The 23,475-nt window shown below is 37.3% G+C and overlaps 1 long non-coding RNA gene across 3 annotated transcripts; it reads left to right on the forward strand.

The window, feature by feature from the left end:
- Positions 1–238: 238 nt before the first annotated feature.
- On the forward strand, positions 239–4,265 carry LOC143418671 (uncharacterized). 3 transcript variants are annotated; one of them, XR_013098702.1, is made up of 5 exons: positions 239–737; positions 1,278–1,343; positions 1,694–1,849; positions 2,302–2,394; positions 2,684–4,265. It is a non-coding gene; the product is annotated as an uncharacterized LOC143418671 (long non-coding RNA). The 3 variants fall into 3 exon arrangements; XR_013098703.1 differs by having other exon boundaries at positions 240–581; XR_013098704.1 differs by lacking the exon at positions 1,278–1,343 and having other exon boundaries at positions 241–581.
- The last annotated feature ends 19,210 nt before the right edge of the window (positions 4,266–23,475 follow it).

Genomic DNA, 23,475 nt, shown 5'->3' on the forward strand with positions numbered 1-23,475 from the left:
GCAGGAAGCCTTGTAACTGGATGTGCCTGGAAATGTTATACATCTCATCTGGAGTGGTTTTAATCCTACTTTATGTTCTCTCTCTTCTTTTTATCAGTGAAAAGGGGAAAAGCAGTCATACAACTGCAAGGGTGGATTATCATACACTTTGTTAAAGAAATAAAAAAAAGAAAAAGAAACACCACTGCTATGTTGTAAACAAGGTGAAAGAGCAGTGGTGATGCTGCACTCAAAAAAATGAATGAGGTGGATTGTTCAGTGTATATTAATTATTTATTTTCATTTTACTTAAAATATATGTTTTTGTTAAGTTAACATATGTTTTTCTAATCAAGTCTACGTAATTGTGTCTATTATTCAACGTACATAATACTAATGTGTTACTTGATCGCATAACATTTAAGTTAAGTCAATGAGGATCGATATACCTTGTATATCCACAAGGTGGCAGTAATGCAAAAACAGTTGTAATGAAACCGCGCAGAACAAGAAGGTTTCACGGCTTGTGCCTGCTCATGCGCAAGACTTCAAATTTAACTGAAAAAGGCTGTTTTGGCGCCAAGCTGCTGTTTCTTTGAGAGGTAAGACCACTTTTTTCTTTGACTATGTTGTGTAGTATCTATATGTCCAGCATGGTTATATTTTGCGTTTGTCTTACAAGACATGTTATATCGTTTGCGTGTGCTTGTTTTACATTAGTTTTACTGGGTCCTGGACATGCTTATTTTGTGGACTGTGTAAGAAACATTTTTATTGTTTTTTGTTTTATTAAGGGATTAACTACAGGGGTTCATGGGGTTATTCTTTCAAGGGGTTATTTTTCCATTTGCTTTCTTGGGATTCCTTTTCTGTAATCCGAGAGTCGGAAATATCGAATAGGATAGCAAGGATAGCATAAAGTGACATTTAAAATCCAAAAAGTCAAGGGCGAAAGCCACTGTGACACCATTGTTCTGCTCTATCAGTAATCTGTATTATGTAAAAATGGTCTGTAAATACAGCATGTTTCCTAGCGGAGTTATACATATCAATGTAGTTATAAATTACAGTTTGTGAAAGTACACACTTAATTTTTTTAATAAAATTATTCAAGACATATGAGTGGACAGACAATGGAGGTCGACAGACCTGGTGATAATTGCTTCTATAGAAAGTTAGCACATGGCAGTGTCAATCTCTTGCTTTTCTTCTGAGTAGTATTTTATTTAGTTGTAATTCAAACAATAATTTGCTTCTTGAAATTAAGTAATGAATTTGTTTTACTTTATAAATCTCAGATCCTGCCTTTACCTGCTCCCTCCTATACTGATGTGGTGTATGTGGTACTGCTGAGCTTGTATGTGGTATGTGAACTGTTATACTTTTAAAAACAAAACTGTTTTATAAGTTAAGTTTTCTTTTGTGACCCATCCCATGCCCCTGTTATTTCGTCTCCACATCTGAACCATGGTAAAGGTTGCAGTTCAAGGGCCTGAGGCATGAAATTCTTTTCAGATCAGCTGTGATTAATATTTTTTGGAACTTGATAAATAACAATAAAAGCTGTAATGGCTCCATTAGCATTTTGTGTAAATGTTTGTGTTAAAATTATAGCTTTAATGAGGTCTTTCTACATTAGTTTTAGTTTGTATATGTGTACATATAGTATGTATATTTACAGTACAGTATGTTGTGTTTGTTGACATATTTTCAGGTGGAAGCAGAATATGTGAGGATTACTACTGCTGCACATGTTCCAAGGCTTTTTACACAACTTGACCAATACACTGACCAGCTCATAAAAGTCTTCAAGAAAAAAGGAGGCGTTGCAGGGAAGAAAATTAGACAAACTTTGGCCCCAGCCACACAGGTGCGTTATTCTGTTGGTAGCAAAATATTATGGCTAATAAGATCATTTTCAAATTTAAACAGCTAGTGTATGGTAGCTGCACAGTGCACTTACATTTATATTAAGCAAGACAAAGTTTGGTACTCAAAACGTTGGAAAATTTAAATTACCTAAACATATGTAAAATCTGATCCCTTGATTTAGGTTAAACCAGAAGTGAATGTTTTTATGTTATGTTTTGAATGCAAAAAAGATGATGTATTAGTTTGTCTTTACCTCCATTATGGACATATATAATGTGGTGGAAACCCTGCCCAACAGGTTAACTATTCATGTCCATGTGATGATTAGTTGGTCTTGTGTACATGTCTATCTGTGCAGTGGCTATGTCATTCATTTTGCGTATAATGTGAGTTTCTGTCATCCTAAAGTATTTCTGTTTTCTCTTCCTGTATCTCTGCCACTCTCTACAGAAGGAAACCATTGAAAAGGGGAGGGAGTGTGTCCTCAGGGCACTACCTTTTTACCTGAATGAAGACCCAAGCATCCTCTTCAAAGAATAATTGGTTGGTAATTTTAGTTTAGTTTTTTATCTGTATTAAACCAAATTTTGAATAACTAATGTTGTTGCATGTTGTTGTTGTTGTAATTTGCATGGAACCTGTTTAAATGTTTTGGGAAATCTTCTTGTATACCCAAACTATTTATATTTATCGTTGAATCTGTAGTCTGAAATAGTGGCGCACTAGGGTGCATGTTCCTAATATTGTGTTTACGTCATTAAAGGGTAGCTTTGGCCCTTTTTCTTTCTTTTTTTAAAACTGGATGCCATTTTTCTATGTTTTTGTGTCTAAGCTACAGCTGTTCAGAGGGAGCTGGAACAAATTACCCTTGCTATCTTTACCATCGAAAGAGCTGATGCCAGCACTCCTCCAGCCGATGTGGGTATAACCATCTAGTGTGTCCTGCATGACCTGGAAGACCTGGCCTCTGCATGTGCACTCTTAATGGGTGGGATATATGCACTGAATCTCAGTTAACCTCAAGACTGAAAGCTAAGAGACAATCAAAAGTATTGAGATTTAAAGGATTTAATTGAGAGATGATACTGCACCAGAAATGTTGAAGGGTGGTGTGTATATTAGCGTTCAAGGCATATTGTTATGAGGTGGAAATATGTTCATATTCAGTTTGTGTTACATTGTGTGCATTGTAAAGGTAATTGCAATACATACTAAAAATAAGGGTAAGTTAGGAGGTTGATCTGATATCCCCGTGTTGGTGTTGTTCCCAGATCATCATACTAAATGTTGTTCCAGGATCAACATTGCAAGTGACCAATCAGAATGTTGTGACGTCATACTTTTGCGACTTCGGGAAAAACCGGCGTAAAACAAAAAACTGTACTTAAGCTGCGTGAAACCGCCTCTGTCCGCCGATCAACTGACCCTAACCCTAACCCTTTAATAAACAGTAAGCAGAATTGATATTGTCCTTGCAACATTGGAATTTCATAAATGCACAAATGGCTTGGAATAGAATAACGTCACAACAATGTGATTGGTCACTTGCAATGTTGAACCTGGAACAACATTTTCATGATGGTCTGGGAACAACACCAACACGAGGATATCAGATCATCCAAGTTGGGAATGCAGGATGAATGTATATTTTGTGGACTTTTAAAGACGAACAATTGTTTCCATGTTAAAATGTTTACATCTGAAGTTTTTTGCCCAAACACTGGTAAAATAAATGTTGACAGTGGCAAGTGTTAAATGGTTACTGCTGTGCTGTTGCAAAAAAACTGAACGCTGACAAGCTGTTTTATTGTTAGACCATAATGTTGGCATGTTTTGTTAAAGTTTTATTTGGGATGGTGATGTAATTTTCTTTGATTGCTAATATCAGTGGACTATTTATTATTATTATTATTATTATTATTGTTGTTGTTGTTGTTGTTGTTGTTGTTGTTGTTGTTGTTGTTGTTGTTGTTGTTGTTGTTGTTGTTGTTGTTACATAATTTTTTTTTTTTTTAAATTGTGGCTGTTGAGGTGGACACTTCACTTTGCATTGTTAAAGGAAAGCACTTCATTGGCATTGTGTTACTGGACTGACCCTAAGCAATCATTGCAAATAGCAACTTTGCTATCCATTTTAGACACTAAAAGAAAAAAAACACTCACAGACCTTACTAGCATCACATGTGCCTAACTCAAGTGTCATCTTATCAATGTGTTATGTGATCTTCAATGCGTTTTTTTTTTTTTCTCTTCTATTTCTGGTAGATACAGACATTTAATTTAAAGTCTTGATGTTGCATCTGTCTACATACTGTTAATTACTAACCCTAATGAGCTGTTGTGTTTTATTTTGGACTGGGTTTACACAAATGCTCACTGAATGTGTTGGCAATAAAAGAAATTTTAAAAAATAAGTTGGATGTACTTAATTCATTTGTGTGGAACCTGTTGACAAAATAGATTTATGTAAAACTAATTAATAAAGCACAAGGTGGCTGAAAATATAATATTTGAATTAATCTAACTTAAATTTAACATTTTACTGCCACAAATAAGAAATGTGTTGAAGTAACTAATCTAAACTATCTAACCTGAAAATATATCATCTATGTTCATACAACATAACTTGATTTAGTTAGTCTTAAATATGTCTTGTTAATCTTAAGTAGTTTTTTTAAATTAGATGAACTAAAGATTTTTGCTTTAAACTAACATAATTCAATTTCGTGGAACCTGTTGACAAAATAATTTTAATTAAAGTCAACGTTTCATTTTTTTGAGTGTGGCTGGAATAAAGGAGCCAAGACTGATGCTTTCAATGGAATACCTGGTTCCTAGAAAATGAATGGCAGCAGACAAAAAATAAATTCTTATAGTTATAATCTCATCCTTTCTTGCCTTTCCTTTCACTCTTGTCTCTCTCACTCAAGCTCTTACACACAAACACATTTCAATCATGGAGCGACATGACAGCAGATCAGTGTGAGCATTCTCAACCTCATAAATGGAAATGACTCATCTGTCATTCATCTATCCTGGGTGGCATTTATCTTTCTTTCAGTCACTAGGGAATGAACTCTGTCTGGCTGGAGACCGACTCTCGTGATAGCTCACAGTCCAAAAGACTGGCACCTGGAGGACAGATTTTTGGCTACGATGGAGAATGCAACCATTCTTGCATGTGATTTTTTTTGTTTTTCCACATCATTTTTTTTCCCAATATATTTAGTTTTTATTGAAATGTACACATAATGCAAATTTTCACAGGGATCGTTTGACTCTATTAAAGTAGCTTTGGTTGCCTTGGCTAGGTTTTCAGACCCTAAATCCATCACCCCTGACAGTCTTAGCTCCTCTTTAAGACAACTTTGCTCTTATTAGCTGTCCTCCACAAACAGAAGGTTTGAACAAAATGTAGGTGGAGCTTCTGTGCTCACAGCCAGAGCACCATGTTAGGATTTCCCCTCTCATTATCACATCTTCACATTAAATATGAAGAAAAAAAAGAAATGCTGGTTCATCAGATTTCATCAGTTCAAGCAGAATGTACTGAGTCAAAGCCATGATGTGCAAATCCAAACAGAAGCTCCTCTGCTCACTCTGTGGATCAGGTGTAATCTGATTACAGTGAAACATCACTGAGGCTCTCTGCAGGTTTGCAGCGGCAACTCTGGGAACTGAGTTTGGGATTCAGTGATTATCATCAATATTCTTAAACAACATTCCTATTCATTTTTATATATATTTTTGATAGTACTGTATTTTTCTAATTTATATGTCCAGGGAGACAGTCTGTCCCACTGCAAACAAATTCTCTAAGAGAGAAAGATAAAATTGCACCCATCAATTTTCTGCCCCCCCCCCCCTCACCTGTTGAATGTCTGTCTAGCTCTTGTAGCCCATAGCTTATTCATGCTCTCTAACACTTCAGAGAGCTGTACAAGAATAACAGATCAGGTTCTTCTTGACTCAGGTATAATGTAGCCTTGCAGCCTGAAAGCTGCATCTTTGAAGAGGGCCCGTTCACTGCTCTCCCACAACATCCCCAGTCCTCTTGCTAAAAACTGGAATCAATTATCTTCCTGAAACCCTGCTGCCTCGGCCCCTACCTGGCTGCTGGATCCCATATGGTAATATAGATAGCAGGGGATCATATTATTGAAAAGCTTAAGAAGTGAGAGATCCCCCCGGCTGATTTTATTGAGCTGCGTCCCTTGATGCTGTTCGGTACTTCAGGAGGGTCGGCTCTGTGCCATTGTTCAGTGAATAGGGAACTTAGACGACATTGCCTGGCCCCGATGGGGATTGTTATTTCAAATCTCTGCTAAACTGACGACTGGGAATTCTGCTATTTGGTTCCTTCCCCTTTTGTGATGTGATGAGCTCCATCTTAAGACGTTCTTACAAGAGTAATTTAACAGGGGAAATGCATGTTAAAGAGCGAGGGAGTCCTCTTCGCCAGGCCTATTCTGACATTTTTTGAATAACAGAATCTGTGCTGTCTTTCATGGTGTAATATTTTTGGCACATTTGCTCAGTTTCTCACCAGAGACATACGATGATCTTGCCACTCAGACAGTGGACTACTGAGATTCCTTGTGAAAACTATAACATTTGAGCAGGTTTGTAGTGCTGAAAACAAAAGGGACATGGAAATGAAAAAGAGCTGAAGCCCTTGAGCAGTGATGTATAGAAAAATGAAGTATATGAAAAAGTGTGCAGTTGAAATTTTTCATGTAAAACACCCCGAACATACCATGACAAGAAAAAAATGAAAGCAAACAGTTTATCGCTGCTGTGAGGAGATCCATGCCATATAAAATATGTAAACATTTGAGATGATGGAATTGAAAGCATAGTATTTTGCTTTAAACTGATGTTTGTAGAAAATCTCAAAGTTTTAAATCGCTCAGAACACAGGAAGTGCAAAAACAGCTTCATACATCAGTCATAAACTTATGCCCTGTAATGCAAATAACCTATGAGACAAAACCCAAACTCGGTGTACTCACCTAGAGCCTCACTTAGGAATGTAATATTTCTCACAATTTTTGGAGCTGTGTGTGGCATTAATGACTTACTTAAATGAAAACCAAGTGTTTGGATAAACATTGCATTTGTCTGGCTGAAATCGTATGAAAAGTCATCGAGGTTCTTCAGTTTATAAGTGAATGGGGGGGAAAAAAGAAAAAAGTTTAGTAGACACTATTCTTAGGGAACAAACGGCTGAATGAAGGAATGATTGGAGCTCCTGGCGTGGTTATACAGCATATGCATCATCCCCTGTGTATGTCAGTCATATCTTATGTAATCTGTAAGTAATATTATGTTATCTAGATGAGAATTACGATTTTGAGGAGTCCTAAACTTTGAACACCAGTGGATAATGCAAAGTTCTGTGATTACATAATTTACCACATCTCCTATCATTGTGTTGTTGCAGAAACCTGCAGTTGCCTGAGACTGAAGAAGTCACTTGGATGAGGGATGAAATGTTTCTCCCACTGAAATAGTTACGTCCAGATGAACAGAATCAAATTTTGGGGGTTGCAGGACATAGCTCGCACTTTTTGTTGAAAGTAAAGACATGGAACATGTCTGTGATGAAAAAAAAGCTTAATTAAAGTAGTGAAAAAAATGGTGAAATCCACCACCTTCCTCAGTATGTGACGTGGAAAGAACAAAATAAAAGAAGGAATAATGAAATAAAATTTGTGTATTTCCTCTGATAAAATTTGTATTCAAAGCATTTAAGTCCAGGTTTATTAATTAGGGGTGAACAGGGGTGGTCAAAGAGCAGTCAAATGTCAGCATGTACACTCACCAGCCACACTGTCATGTACATATGTTCAGCTGCTGGTTAATATTAATATATAATAAGCCGACCCAAAGTGAGCATTAAAACGGGAAAGAAAATTGTTGTTTAAGCAACAATGGATGTTGCGTGGTTGTTGGTGTCCAACAGACTAGTCTAAGTATTTCAGAAACTGCAGATCTACTGGTAAGTTCTCTTACTCTTACTAGTCTTAAAAGGAACAGCAAACACTACGGTGCATCAACAGATGTTCTGATGCCCTTCTCTAAACATAATCACATATCTCACATGTTTTAACAATTTTTATTTAAGCCCTTAGGTATTTTGACATTTGTCTATCATATCCACGGTTTGACTAGAGAAATGAGATGGGTAAATGGGTATGGATTTGTGATTACTTACAGTGTGCATTACACATAAAAAGGCATACTTTGACCCACAGAGGTGGTGCCAATTGAAAAAGAATCATCTTAAAACAATGTGAAGCTGTGACTAAGTGAAATATTCAAACAGTTTTGAGTATTTGAAGACGCGGATGGAAGAGAGAGAGCCTGAAATCATCCACAGCAAGAAGCAACTGCAAGAGCCATGTGATTATCCTCTGAAAATGAACAAAGGTATTTCAGGGCATCATTAGGCCTATCACTTAAGGCGGCAAATTGAGTTCAATGACATTTATAAATACACAAAGTGCTGCTGAGGATTATTAATGCCTGTGAAAAACAAGTGAAAAACGAGTGAAAATATATAATTAAGAAACCTAACTTTGTGTTATTGATTAAGTCAATATAAAATATAGGAAAGCTATCACTACTTTGTTTACCATCATCATTTTAAAGATAGAGTGCACACTTAAATTTGTTTTTTCAAAGCAGACACAAGTAGACACAAACGTTTCTTTATTGCAGTAATATTATCATTATGTTTTCGCTTTTTGGAAACAACATTGTTTCAATGAAAATGAAATGACACCCTCTTTCTAATGATTTACATATGAGGACATAAAGAAATTACCTAGTCCTTAGAAGGTTCTAAAATGATGTAAATAGAGCCTTTGGTTTTCAGATGGTGAACATGTGCATTATGGTCACGAAATTCCACTTTGGTCTCATTTGAACCAACGTGAGTCAATCTGTTTTTAGAGAGAAGAGGCTTTCTCCTGGTAACCCTTCCAAGCAAGCCATACTTGCTTTGTCTTTTTCTATTTGCACTGCCATGAACTTAACATGCCACCTGAGTCGGAAATGCAGCTTTTGGGATTTTTACAGTTTCTCTGAGCAATGCACAGTTTGACTTTGAGAGGAATTTACTGGGATATGATGTTCACTTCTGATATTTCAACTTTTAATTAGTATTTTTTTTTAACACGAGTACCTGTACATGTACTTAAGTAAAGAATGTTTATACTTTAGCCACCCAGGTTATTTCTAAATCATTCACAAGTGGCACATGCTAGCATGAGGACAATTACAAAGTCATCTGGGAAAAAAAAATGTTCTATTTCTAAGAATAACATAATTAAATTTCATAAATTTAATTCACTTCAAAACTGACCATATAACCATATAACCACACTATAACTACTTCTGGCATGCTATGTCTGAAATTAAAACTGACACAGAAGGAAAACCTTTCTAGCATTAGATATATAGAGTGAAGAACAGAGATCATCCATCCATTCTCCAGGGCCAGGTTGTGAGGGCTGCAGCCAAAGCAGAAAAGCCTCAACCCCGCTTTCCCCGGGCACCTCGTTCAGCTTGTCACCACCAAGGCATTCCCACGCCATCCAAGAGGGATAATCTCTCCAGCGTGTCTTGGGTCTGCCCCGGGGCCTCCTCCTGGTGGGACATGCCCGGAACACCTCACCCATGAGGCACCCAGGAGGCATCCTTGTCAGATGCCCGAACCGCCTCAACTGGCTCCTTTCAATGTGGAGGAGTAGCGCCTCTACTCTGAGCCACTGCTGCATGGCTGAGCTCCTCACCTTATCTCTAATGGAGAGACCATCCACCCTTCGAAGAGAGCTCATTTCCGTCGCTTATATCCGGAATGTCGTTCTGTCGGTCACTACCCAAAACTCGTGACCATAGGTGAGGCTAGGGATGTAGACTGACAGGTAAATGCAATCAAATTGCATATACATAGAATCCCTATACACTTTTCTCACGTCTGCATATACTGTATACTAAAAACAGGACATAAATTAACCTCCAAATCAGTACTTTATCTGTTATTCCTCTATCTTCTATCCAAACAAATACCACATGGGCCCTGTTAGCCCCTCCATTTTTTATTATTATTGGATTTATTATTATTTTTATCTGCTTTGAATATAGATCTTCCTCAGTGATATGCAGATTTATTATGTGTACACGTCGGAGTATTTTTTCTGCTAGATTATTAAAATATTTAATGGCTGGCTGGTTTGGTTCACTGTGCATGTAAACAGCAGAAAATCAGCCGAATTTAAATGTGGTTTCAAGGGAGTAGGAGGTAAAAATGATGACGGGCAAATGTAAGAAAAGAAAAGAGAACAAAGCACGATGTAAAATCCAACTCTCCAGAGAAATGAAATTATCCTTTCAATCAGGAACAAAGATTATTAATCCACATCAGGGGTTTCGAATAAAAATGTGTATTTATTAGTTTGAATATTGTGCAAAAGTCTTGAGCCATCCCTCATTTTTTTATATTTTAGAAGGAAAATCGGAAATAGTTGCTGGGATTTATTAACACCGGAAGGAACACAGGCTCTTTCCAAATGGTATTGCATGCTGGAATCTATTCTGCCTTCGCTCAACACCGCTGGCTGAAATGCAGGCTCGAACCATGACCGTCTCCACCATGCTTTACAGATGGCTGTAGACGCTGAATGTTGTACCTTTCTCTAGACCTCCTCTGTGCATTTTGAGTGGTGGAAAAAACATGCAAAGTGAAAAGAGGTGAGTGAAGTAGAAGTACTCAGTCCATCATGGGACGCTCAAGCAGTCTAGGCCTATTTTAGCATAACTAAGGTCACCTGGTTCAGTCCTAACTATAACCTTTATCAAAAAGGAAAATTTAAGCCTAACGTAAACACAGATGGAGATGAGAGCCAAGAAACTTCCCTGGAACCCTATTTGGGTTAGACTTTAATCTTCAAAGGTTGCAAAAAAAAACATGAAGGAGTCTGATTACCATTCTAAAGAAGCAGTCAGAAGCTGCACATTGGAGCAGGTCCCTAACTACTGTTTAAAAATTAGAGACTGATGAGCTCCCGGCTCCGATAGTCTCGGTCTTTGTGTCCTTGGGCAAGACACTTCACCCGTTGCCTACTGGTGGTGGTCAGAGGGCCTGGTGGCGCCAGTGTCCGGCAGCCTCGCCTCTGTCAGTGCGCACCAGGGCGGCTGTGGCTACACTGTAGCTTGCCATCACTAGTGTGTGAATGGGTGGATGATTGTGTATAGTGTAAAGTGCTTTGGGGTCCTTAGGACCAAGTAAAGCACTATACAAATACAGACCATTTACCTAGAGTTTGGAGAAGGGTGACTGGTGCCGGCCTACGACAATACAATTTCAAGATATAACCTTTCAGCTAATAGCACTGTGAGAATCCCCTTGTTGATGCAAAAATGCTATTGTATGTATGTCTGTCACACTGTGTTATCTTTAGCATTCATTTTTTAGAGATTCAACAAAACAAAAGTGAGCAAATAATGTGCTTTTGTAACAGGCTGCTAGTAAGAAAGTGCCTTTTTTAAAGGGCTTCTGTTATGTGCAGACACATCATTGTTGTTTTTTGCTTGAATGATTCATAGATCAGTATTGTTTTAACAAATAAATAAATAAATAAAAATTTCTCTGAATATTTTCAAGTACAAGGACTGGACTGAAATATGAGTGAAAAAAAAAAAGCGAGTGTACAAAGAAAAACTTGCAAAATCTCTTTAGAAATTGTGGCAATTATGAATTTTTGTTTTCCTTTTTGTTTCCTCTTCTTTTTTGCATTTTTATTTTATTGTAGGTTTTGTCATTATTATTATTATTATTATTATTATTATTAGGGTCTTTTCCTGACAAAACAGTTGTTGTGAGTTGGCACTTTATATATAAAATTGAATTGAATCATCAGAAGCTAGAGTTTACATCTGTATGTGTGTGTTTAACTGTATGTGTATTCACACATGTATACATACAGAAGCTGTCATAAATATAAACTAAATGCCTAAAAATATATTGTATCTGCTTTAGGAACATTTTAATTCTGTTCAGTGTATTGTACAAGTATGAGTAGCAAGCCTCTCTGAAGAGGTTTACATGACAGTGACAAATGTGGTTCTGTCAGAATTTTGTAGATGTTGCTACTCCTCTCACCAGTTTTAGTATTGTCACTAAACACTTTGTCTGATCACCTGCATGTTAAAGTACCTTTGAGTCTGCAGCACACCTGACCTTGTGATTTCTTTTTGTGTGAGCAGCAGGCGGATAGGAGTTGTTCTCCTGTATCTGTTATGCTGCAGGGGAGCAATTATGGTGTGGATCACACAACTGGCTAGTTTTCCAAAAAGAAAATAAAAAATAATCAGGTACAAAAAACTGAAAAGAAGCCTGTCTCTACTGCTCAATGCAATGGTCTAAAACTTTTAGACCATTGCAGATTTAGACTCTAAATCTGTGTTGTCAAAAGTTTGTGGCTTTTCATGACTACGAACATGGTCCCTGTTTTCTTAGTGTGGACAACAAACAGTAGGCTGATGAGATGGTTGCTTCTTGTGCAGGACTTAATGCTGAGATATGTAACAAGAAAGGAAAAGAAACCTTGATGACTATAACGGTTACTCATGCTTCTTTCTGTTTTTACCTATCAGGACTCAGACTCACATCAGAATCAGAATGGTTTGCTTTCAATTTCCAAAAACAGAAAATCTGTTAAATTTTCAAAGCTACTTATTTGATTGCTAATATTATATTAGTGCCAAAAACACGAATATTAAACAGAATCCAGTTGTGTCAAAATGGTCCCAAAAATACTGACAATAGTCAGCTGACAGCCACAATTTTGTGGAAAACACTAAGGTTACTGTTACTAGTGGCAGTTGGGCCCAGTGTTTCTGCATTTGGACTTCTTGATTCTGGTTTATTTAATATTTTCAAAGTTAAGTTTGTGTTCCAGGTTTTCCAGGATCTTATTGTTGTAACTCTACTATTTGTATTTTCTGGTCTTAATTTTGTTATCCAGTCTTTAGGTTTCTGTTATCGTGTCTCACCTATGTTTCACATCCCATGTTTTGTCAAGCATCTCCTTTATCTGTTGTCTGTGTTTTGGTGTTTCCTTTCTGTCTCCCCGGTCTGTCTCCATGTCTGCTTCCCCCCGATTCCACTGTCAAGTTCATGTGTCTTAGTCTGAGTCTCACTGTGTACTTACTTCCTTTTTTATTTTAATAGTCTCTCGTCCTTTGTGTGCTCTGCTCAGTTTTGCTTCCTGTCTCTGAGTAATTAGTTCCAGCGGTGTTTCCACCTGTTGTCCATCTTCTTGTTATCCTGTGTGTATTTACTGTGTGCATTTATGTCCTCATTCTCCCTCTGCTTGTGGTCATGTTGTCCTATATTGCTCTGTGTTCCTCGGCCTGCTGAAAGTTTTGGTTTTCCCTGTGTAGCTTCCAAGTTTCTGTTTTTCCCTTTGTTTTTTTTAGTTTATTCTTTGTTTTGTTTGGAGTATCTTGTTACAGCAAATAAAGCTCCCTTTTTTAGTTATCCCTTTGTTTCCAAGTCCCTAGTTTGGATCCTGCCTTGCTTGCCACAGCACATCATGACATCTGTATATGGTTAATGCTTGCTGTGTTGTAGCCTACCTTTTCTAGAGTATCGTGGATAAAAGGTCTATAAATGTTTTTTCAAACTTTTTGGAAGAGAAACATTGCCTCCAAAGTCATTTTGCTTTTTTAGAAGATTTATGTTTCAATAGTTGTGTCAAGGATGTCATTAGGTATATCAGTTCATCTGCTCGTTCATAGTGATGAAAATGTCTGTTGCAAGGTGAAATACTCGTGAGAGATGTATTCCTCTTCACAGAATTATGGTAATAGTTGCCACTGTAGAGTGTTTATTAACCTGATGAATAAAGTCCCCAATCTTTTTTTCAAACACTGACTTTTTATGGAGACTAGCTTGTAGAAAAAACATTTTCAACTCTGGAATAATGTAGATGAGTCAGTGAAAACCATTAAAACATATAATTAAGGTCCATAATGGTTTAAAAAGTGTACGTTAATTATTCAGTGTAGTTCTGTTGCTGCATTCTTTTCTTTGCGTTATTAACATTTAAATTCTATTACTGCGATAATGGCAATTAGAAAATACTATTGCTCTCACCTCATGTATACATATTTATTTAAATCCACTGCAGACTCCAGGTTTTACCACACTAGTTTTCTAGAAACTTCACACATTCTGCGCTCACAAATCTGATCTTTGCTTTCTAGCTATGGTCCCAAATTGCAATGGATTGATTTAGTTATGTACTAAAATGCAGTGTTAAATATAAAGTACCCAGTTTATTAACCACCTTACTAAAACTTATTTGGCTGCATCTGGAGAAAAAAAACTTCTTTTTTTTTTTTGGCCTTTTTTTTCCTTTCTGTGTCTTACCAGCTTATGACATTTTTAAAGAGGACAACAATAAAAAATAATTTCAAAACTGAATTATTTAAAGAAGAAGAAGAAGAAGAAGAAGAAGATGATAATTAGAATGTCTTTAAAAAAAACTCAGCGTTTTTGTTTATGGTTGTTTAAGGAAGTATATTCTGTGAATTGCTATACATTTTTCACCTTACCCGACAATGGCTTTGGTTGACCTTACAGATACAGTGTATTATTGCATATTTTTGATCTGTTGGATTATACTCTATAAGAAAAACAGAAATTATTGCTCTGTATAATACTCAATAAAGGTGACATAAAGGTGATATAAAAATGCAGTCCATGTCTACAAAAAGTATGAAATCCATTTCAGTAATTCTGGTGATGAGCTCTCCCAGTTTTGCATTGAACAACAATGGCAAACAGAACAACGAATTACATTAAAACAATATTTACACATGTACACAGAGTGCAGACAGAGAGTGCCATTTATATCACTTCAAAGAACACTATTTGAATTTAACTTAGCTGGGTTTTACTATAACCTAGACATAACTGTATTCACTAGTTCAATTATTTATGACCTTTGGGGAAATTCTTACATGCTTTAAGGGAACTGTTGCTGTCATTTGGTGGTATATAAATAAACTGATTATATTGAATTGACAGGTACTGCCAATCAGATGCACTTGATAAACCGATTATTTTAAGCTAATGCTTCTAAACATGTTTTTTCCAGTTTCTGAAAAATGGAGTGTACTAGTTTTTAACAGGACTGCACAGACGCATGAAAGGACACAACTGAACACAATTTGGGTGAAGAACCATCAGGCAGTCATTGTAAGTATGACTGAATCCTGACTAGTACTATACGTGGAGATGGGATTTTTGTGAATTGTGGGCGGATGGACAAACACCTCACCATAGTCTCTGCTTCTGTCCTTCGGCAGATAACCTAAAAAAGCAAAATACTGCAACACTGACAAAGATAGAAATACATATTTCTGTAAAATGTATAGACATTTATGCCTAAAGCTTAGGAAAACCTAGCAAATGGTTCCTGACATGAGCTTTGTACACTCCATAAAGTGGCTGGAGGGTTATGGATACATTTCAGAGATGTAGCAGTCGAAGTTTTGCCACTTTATATAAGTTAATATAAACTGTTGTTCTTATTATGAAAAATTAAATATGACAGACTTGATAAAAACTTTCACCACACAGCGGTTTAGTAGCTGTTGGAGTTTGTTTGGAAGAATGTACAGTGTAGTTCTCAACGTTTTCCTCTGACACATTCTCTTTATTTTTCACAGTTCAATATTTCAGTATCATGTAAATTTGTTGAGAAAAACTTTAGATTCTGATTTTAAAGATTCACTACTACATATTCTTCGGTTTCCCTTCTTTTGTAATAATTAAGTTCTGAAAACTGCACTAAAATATGTTGTCAGACCTTGACAGTGTGGGAAGAGAAAAAAAAGTAAGACTTAAATTTAATTCATTAAAGTCACTGACCCAAATAGAATTAACCACTCACCCATAGTGACCAAGTATGCGTGAACCTTCAAATATTAGCAAGGTGCTCAGTGTTCAAATGGTGACATAAGTAGAAAAAGGTTGAAACCACTCAAAAGTTTACCAGCTCTGTATCAGAATAAGAATAATCACTTCAAGACTGCTGAAACAACTTCATAATAAGAACAATTTTATGATATGGTAACAATGTATGTTAAATGTGCACTGCCAAGGATAAACAATTGCAGCATTGGCTTTCTGGATAAATTCTTTATCAGCTGCTAAAGGTGATATGTATAAAATTTAATATTGAAACATGAAGAATAAACAGTTTCATAAACATAAAATATACTATACTAAAATGAGTGAAGTTGCAAATTAAATGATGCCTAATTTGGAACACAAATAGAAGAAAGAAGTGTCAACTACAAGAAAATGACAAATTGGCTGCACAACATATTTGGGTAGAGAGGCTGAATCACACTAAAGTACATTAATTTTAATTTTATCAACTCAAGAGTGATATTAAAACATATTCATTTTTCTGTCACAGATAAGTCATTGCCTCATAAAGACTGCAGCAAAAAAAACAGTTTTGCCTTTCTCAATAAATAAATATCTCAATGAATATCTTTTAGTATCTATACAGTGTACAAGCTATTAATTTTGCACTGGAAACATTGCATATCAGCTTTCTTCTCTTTCTTATTGCTTCTTCTGTGTGTTAATTGATGACCTTGGCATGTCTGTCTTTTTAACCACTGACTGATCAGTGTAATCGGCAAGATCATTATTAGCAAGATCAGTAGCTCCTCCACTCCTATTCACCACTATTCATCACATCAAGACTTAATTGGATTGCTAATTGATGTGTAGAAGCCCATGTAATTGCACTAAAAGGCACGTTCGGCTAGCCTGCCATGAAAAGGGGGGCGGGGAGGGTGAAGCACACTCAAACTGTCAAACCTACAGTTTGTCCAACATGATCACATGGTCACAATTGAGGGCCAGAAGAGTACCAGTGCTTTGCTGCTAATCACTCTGTACCACACAGCAATGAGGAAAACCAGGTGAAACACGCCGATATAAACATCTATGTACACCTTATATAGTGCCTTTGGCTAGCTATCTGAAAGATAATGAAGACAAAATCCTCTTCTGATATGTTAAAAATAAAAGGACTCTGTACTTCTGTGAGAATTATACCAGCTAACTGATGGCATGCAGTTTAAATTAACATGGTCGATCAACCACATAATGGACCACAATGAGACGCCGTTCAGACTGGAACTAAAGGATCCTTGATGTGGCAGCTAGATAAAACAGAAATCTAATCTCAATTAAGAACAAGTCCTCTTTATTAAAGTCATTACTGTGTTCTCATGCCCCCTCTGGAACCACCCAGACTTTGTGGGACAAAGAAAGAAAAGAAGAAAGAGAAAAAACAGGATACAGCACTCAGTTTTAACATCCCTGCTTTCTTTCTGTTCTGTCCTTGCCTTATTATGCCAAAGGCGGATTGTAGCGTGTTTGGGTAAGTTACTTCAGGGAATGATTTTGTATTCAGTTCATCTGTTTTCACTATTCCTTTTTCAAACATCTGGATGGTTTTCATAGTTTGCGCTGTCCCCTCTGTGACATCTTTTATCTCTCGCACAAAGACAGTCACAATAACCTTATGCTAAAGCTATGTTAGTGGCTTCAGAAGTTTCCCAAATGGAAATAATGAATAATGCATTGACTTCATGCTAATGTTCATGCTTCCTGTAATGTAAATTTATTACATTAACTCTTCTTGGGAAATATTTCAATACGGTATGTGACATTGATCTCTCTTACTGATATTTGAATTTATGACTGGGATATGGCAACATGTGAAGCCAAGCAGGAAATTGTAAGACAGCAAATACCAGGGATTTCCTGTACTTGACACTCGCAATGTTCTTTATTTCTGTCTGTATTCAGATCAAAATTCTCTTTATCCAGAATAGTGTTTTAGTCTTCCGCTAGTGTAAAAATTCAAGCTTTTTCCTGGTAGCATTATTACTGAGCAAACATAGAGAGAAGAGTGAGAAATAGATAAGCAGAGAGAGGTGAGAGATAAAACCAGGGAGAGACAGACTCTGACGACCAAACTGTGCAGATGTTACACAAATGTCAACATTAGCTTCCATCTCCAATCCAGCGAAAATCACATCATCAAATATTTGCTGGAGCCGTGGATTTTCCTCTGTGTGTCAGTTCTCACCCAGTCGCTTCTTGTCAGTGTCAGACTTAACAAGGCAAGCAAACTGCGCAGAGCCAGCGGCCTGTCAGGTGCAGCATATCGACACCTCATGGGGCAAAAAAGTCAATCTTTGCTGACAAATGCTCAGTACTGCACTGCCAGTCTGCTTGTACCCCAGGCATGTGAGATGGGAGGGCGGGGAAACTATTTTTCTGCAGAGGGAAATTAAAACAAATTGTCAGCCCCACTCTGAAACTGACGCTGAGGAGATCTATGAGAAGGTGACCCCTTATATGTGCAAAGTAGGCATTTTGCCCTGATTTTTGGCCCTTTTGTTCTGTCTGCCAGTATTTTGTCTGCTCTGGGTTACAGACCAATGCCCATAGTGGTGCACAGTCTTCTCATGGAAGTAACATCTATACTAGGTGTTCAGTATATACCAAAAATATGGCACATTCAGTACAGTGCAACATAAAAGACAGCACCATCTGGATTAAAACCCCACATTTGTTTTTTTGGCACAGGGATGCATTTTTGGATAGCAGTCACCTGGTGATTCTGTTGTCTGATAAGCTCTTTCTCCTAAATTAGGGGATGGGCTTGGATACACCACACATAACTAAATTTACTTCCAATTCTGAACACAAGTAAAACTTGTCAGATTGTGTAGAGAGCTCTGCACTGAGAAAGACTCATTTGTGCTCTCAAATAATTAAAAGAAATGTTACATAAGTTGATTAAAAAAAAAAGCAAACCTGTTTTTTAGAAAAAAATGAGAATTACCACTCACAAAACTTTGATGAAAGTTTGTGCACCATCCTCACCCTGCATCATTGCATCCCAAAGTAATTGCAGAATTTTGCTGTTATTTAGAATATTTGTAGAAAGGAACCACATTTAGATATCACTCAAACAATAATGTATTTATTTTAGCACTACAATGACTTGATAGTTTTCTATCTTGCTCATGTGATCACAACAGAGTAGACACACTCAGAGGAAGGTTACCCGCTGCCTAGCAAGATATTGTCACTGAGAAAAAAAGAGGGTGCTGTGACTTTGCATTCTCAGCTCACATCAGTGCGCACCTACGCATGCCATTCACTTTGGGACAAAACAATGTGTCTGCAGAACATACACTTTAACACAACAGGACTGCATATCCTTTCTCTCATCTTGTCCTCCTCTCTCCCTCACTCCCTCACACGTTTTCCTCTCTCAGCCTGTCACATCCTCTTAGTGCCTCTTTTGGTCAACCTTTTCTATCACTTAATGTGACAGTGGCAGACAATGGTTTGTGGTGCATTTACAGGATTCCCACCTACTAATTAGCGAGAGCTCTCTGGGCCTTTGATCCTATGTCCTTGTGTTCTGGATGGCTTCCTGGTCTTTGAAGGTAGCTGTGATAGAAAAGCTGCTTTCAACTACCACGAATCCTTTGGCTGTGGCTATGTGACTCGGCTTAGCTCAGTACAGACCTCTCAGGGGATAGTAGCTGCCCCTGCACTTGTACACTGTGCCTGGCAGCAATGAATGGGTGTGTGAGCTACATAGTAGGCAAGGAAGCATGTGGCACAATGACAATGCCAATTATCTGGAGCCCCTCACACAGGCCACGTCTGATCAGGGGTCAGGTCTTTGAGTTTGATGTAACCGCTATGACCCTGTTTCAATATATATAAGTGACAGTCTATGGATTTTTCTCTAATGGCTTCATCTCCTGCTCTCTCTCAACCTTACAGCCTGTGTCACCAAGAAAACGTCATCGGAGTGCTGTGGGTTATACCTGTGATTAATATGCTATGCTATTCTCGAAACAGGGTTTGTATCTTAGATTAATGATCTCATGAAATCAATAGAAAAAGTAGATGAATAATTAATGGGTGAATATTCATTCTTGCAGTATTATAATAAGCTTTACAACCAACAGTCAGCTATAAACCATTATACGAAGTAAAATCTTTAGCATGAGGCAAAGTCCGTGTGACTAAAACATCCGTCGACACTTTGGAGTCTTCTCTAAGTGTGCAACACTGAAGAATATGAGGTGGAAAATATTTAAATATTGAATTCATTCGGCTTCTCTTTCAATATTCCTCTTATCATGCAAGTGCTACACTTCCCCAGGTGAACTGAGTGGCACACTGCAGGATAAAAGGGAATAGAAGTTATTATTTTTTTTGCTATTTTTCAAAGGCACATTGTAAGCAGTACAAAAGGGGCGAACTGCACCATTTACAAATCAGTTAAGCCCTAAGGGAAATCTACTGGTGGATGACATTGAAGTTAAAAGTGCACAGCAAGATGGCTACAATGCTCCTGAAGTCATACATCTGAGCAGGTTTGCTGTGCGTGAATTTGGAAGTAAATGCCCATACACAAAGCTGAAATAGCAGGAGACACTGTGATGGGACTGCTGCTCTTTTCATTTGAATGCAGTAAAGGAGACAGAGGTACAGGCAATGCAAACACAATGCCCAGGCAAGTTTACTAGTGCATAGATTCTGTTTATAAAACTGTTTTATCCTCTGTCAAATATCAGTTCTGCTCACTAAGCTCTTTTGAGAAGATGGCATGCACTCACAATATGGTTAGTATGATTTGGCTGTGTCAAAATCACAACAGATTAAATTTACAGCAGAAGCTGACAAAAGCAAGTTTCTCAACGTGAAATGCGTCCGAATCTGTGTTTGCAAGCCTGAATGACAATGTCCATAGTGGTAGGTTTGCTGTTTTTGTGTTTTCAGGGATAGATGCAGCAGTTTCAAATTTCCATGACAATGGAATATTGTGTTTTGTGCAGAGTTCCAAGGCAGTGTGTCACCAAATCAGTTTTGTCATTCCACTTGTTTTGCTTGATTCAACCACTTTTCAGAACAACTTTCACCTTGTAGACACATCTTTTCATTTTCTCTGCAGACAGACACTGTTTTTAATGTAACTGATGTCCTATGCTATTAATGTTTTCAGGTTGTGTAATGCTGAGTTCTTTTAGAGTGCTTAATAGATAATGTATGAGTAAAGTCCACATTGTTGTTGTTATATAGTTTTAAACTGCTGTATTAAGTAATGTTAATCTCCACACGAGCTATATCATTCTGCGAATAAAACCGAAAGTGTTCCTATTTCCACATTTTTCCCCCCTCTAATATTTTGGCTGTTTTATCACATGTAGCCATTAGATTGCATAATATTTCAAACGCCTCTTTCCACCCTTGCATACTAAGTCGACTGTAGCAGTAGCCATGGCAATAATGATAGCACATAATTAGGGTCTCATATCCCTTAGCTTCCTCCATAATTGCACTCTTCATACCAGAAATCTCCATTTGCATGTTTCTCAATATGAGGAAAACTCATTAATCGTAGACAATAAGGATTAGGACTATGCAAAGCTTAACTGTAATGTGGGAGCTAAAAGTGAATAAGCTTTTTCTGTTTGCCATACCAGAGACATCTTCATCAGCTCCACCTTAGTGTGGTTAATTATGAGGAAGAATGTTTTTGTTTGCAGATGCAGATGTAGCTAGGATGTCTTTATCCAAGCTGAATATGTTCAATGCAGTCTTTCAGTGCAGTGTTTATTTTAAGTGTGGTTGTGTGACCTCTTTCTTTTTATATGTATTTTGTCTACACAATGTAAAATAAATGTGCACAAATACAAAACTGCTGTATTATTATTAAAATGTGCAGCATAAACTCTTCCATGTCTCTCTTCCGTGCTTGCAAAACCAAGATGTAATTCAGCAACATTCATGCAACCACACATGTAACCACATCACTTAGGAAAAGAGGGAGTTGAGGTTGAACAAAGATGGATGCCATTTCTATCAAACGGTCCCATAGGACAAAACATTTATTATTTCAAGTTTTCCTTTTACATCATTTCTCAAATTAAACAAGTAGAGTGCTGCACAGTAAAAATGAGTGAGAGATTAATCAGGTGAAACTGTATTACCTTGACAAGAATTGATGTAAGAATAAGTTGTAGTATGATAAATTAATAAATGAAACATGAAGAATAAAGGACAAAAGCCATGAGAGGGGGAAAAATGCAAAATGAAGTCTACTACGTCAGCAAATCCCAGTGTGAGAGTCATCCTAGTCTCTCAGGAGCTACTCCTTCATTTATTTACAGCTGTCTGCACTAGCACTAGCAGATAAACAACTGCAACTTGGCCGATGCCACTGCCTGGGCCTCACCTAATGATTATGACATGCATGATCAAATACGGTGCACTCTATTGAGTGGAGGTACACACGAAATGCACACACACACACACACACACACACACACACACACACACACACACACACACACAGAAAGAAGAGCAAACTTAAATACTCTCCTGTCTAACCCTCAATTTCCACACTGACAAATATGCACACTCAGCCTTCTAGAAAGTCTCTCCCTCACTACAGATGGAAGTAACACTGTACTCTCTAAATTATTCTAGCAACATCTCAGAGGCAGTGAGGAGTGTTCAGTTTTGGCTTTCAATCAGTAACTATCCAATATAGTGTCACCCTTTTTAACTGAGTAGTCCAAAATCAGTCAAATCCACAGTAATCTGTCATACAAAGTCAAGGAAAAAAACAATATTTGAGAATCTACTCTTGTTGGGTTCAGTTAGGATCGTAAGGAGACTGGCAGTGGTAACTCAACTTAAAGAAGGAATATCCCTCCACTCAGAATGAGACACTGACAACAACTTAAAGGGAGAAAAGTGATTTGAGTGTATTCAACATTTAAATGCTCCAAAACATAGACATGAACAAAACATTTAGACCATTTCAAACATGTAAATCTCAACAATGTACAATATATCACTTAAAGTGTCCATAAATATATTAGGTAGGCTGTCCTTTTCAGTTCAGTGCACTTAGTATTCAGTGTTCTTAGTAAGTGTTAATTGTCTTTAGTCACAGTTTTTGCTTTTTGATGCATCAGTTTTTTGTGTTAAGTGGAATCAGATCTGACCCAAAAAAAAAGAAAAAAAGTAACAACATAAAGTGTCCTGAGATCTCAGAAAAAAAAACGTTAATCCAAAAAAAATTGCAAATCGTTGTATCCTACCACCCTCCAAGGAAACAGGTGGCCTTCAGATTGAGAACGTCCTTTCTAGGCACCTCCAGTGGCATCCAGTCCTTAGATGGCACCGCTCGGTCCTTGCAGCAGATTTCTACTACATAAAAAAAACCAGCCTGCACACAACGTGCAGTGCAATCACTCACTTGTAAAATAAAACGTGTTTCTCTAGTGTTATCCCTTTTGTTCCTCACACATCACACATCTATACAGTTCTTATTGGCCAATAACAATTTATCAACAACAAAAATACATTTCACTGCAAATCATGAAGCATGAAAAGTGTCTCCGTGGTGTGTTAGCTAAAACTTCACATGTAAGCGCATTAGCCCAGGGAGCACATGTGGGTACGCTAGCATA

This window comes from Maylandia zebra, linkage group LG5 (genome assembly GCF_041146795.1).
Source record: "Maylandia zebra isolate NMK-2024a linkage group LG5, Mzebra_GT3a, whole genome shotgun sequence".
NCBI classification, from domain to species: domain Eukaryota; kingdom Metazoa; phylum Chordata; class Actinopteri; order Cichliformes; family Cichlidae; genus Maylandia; species Maylandia zebra.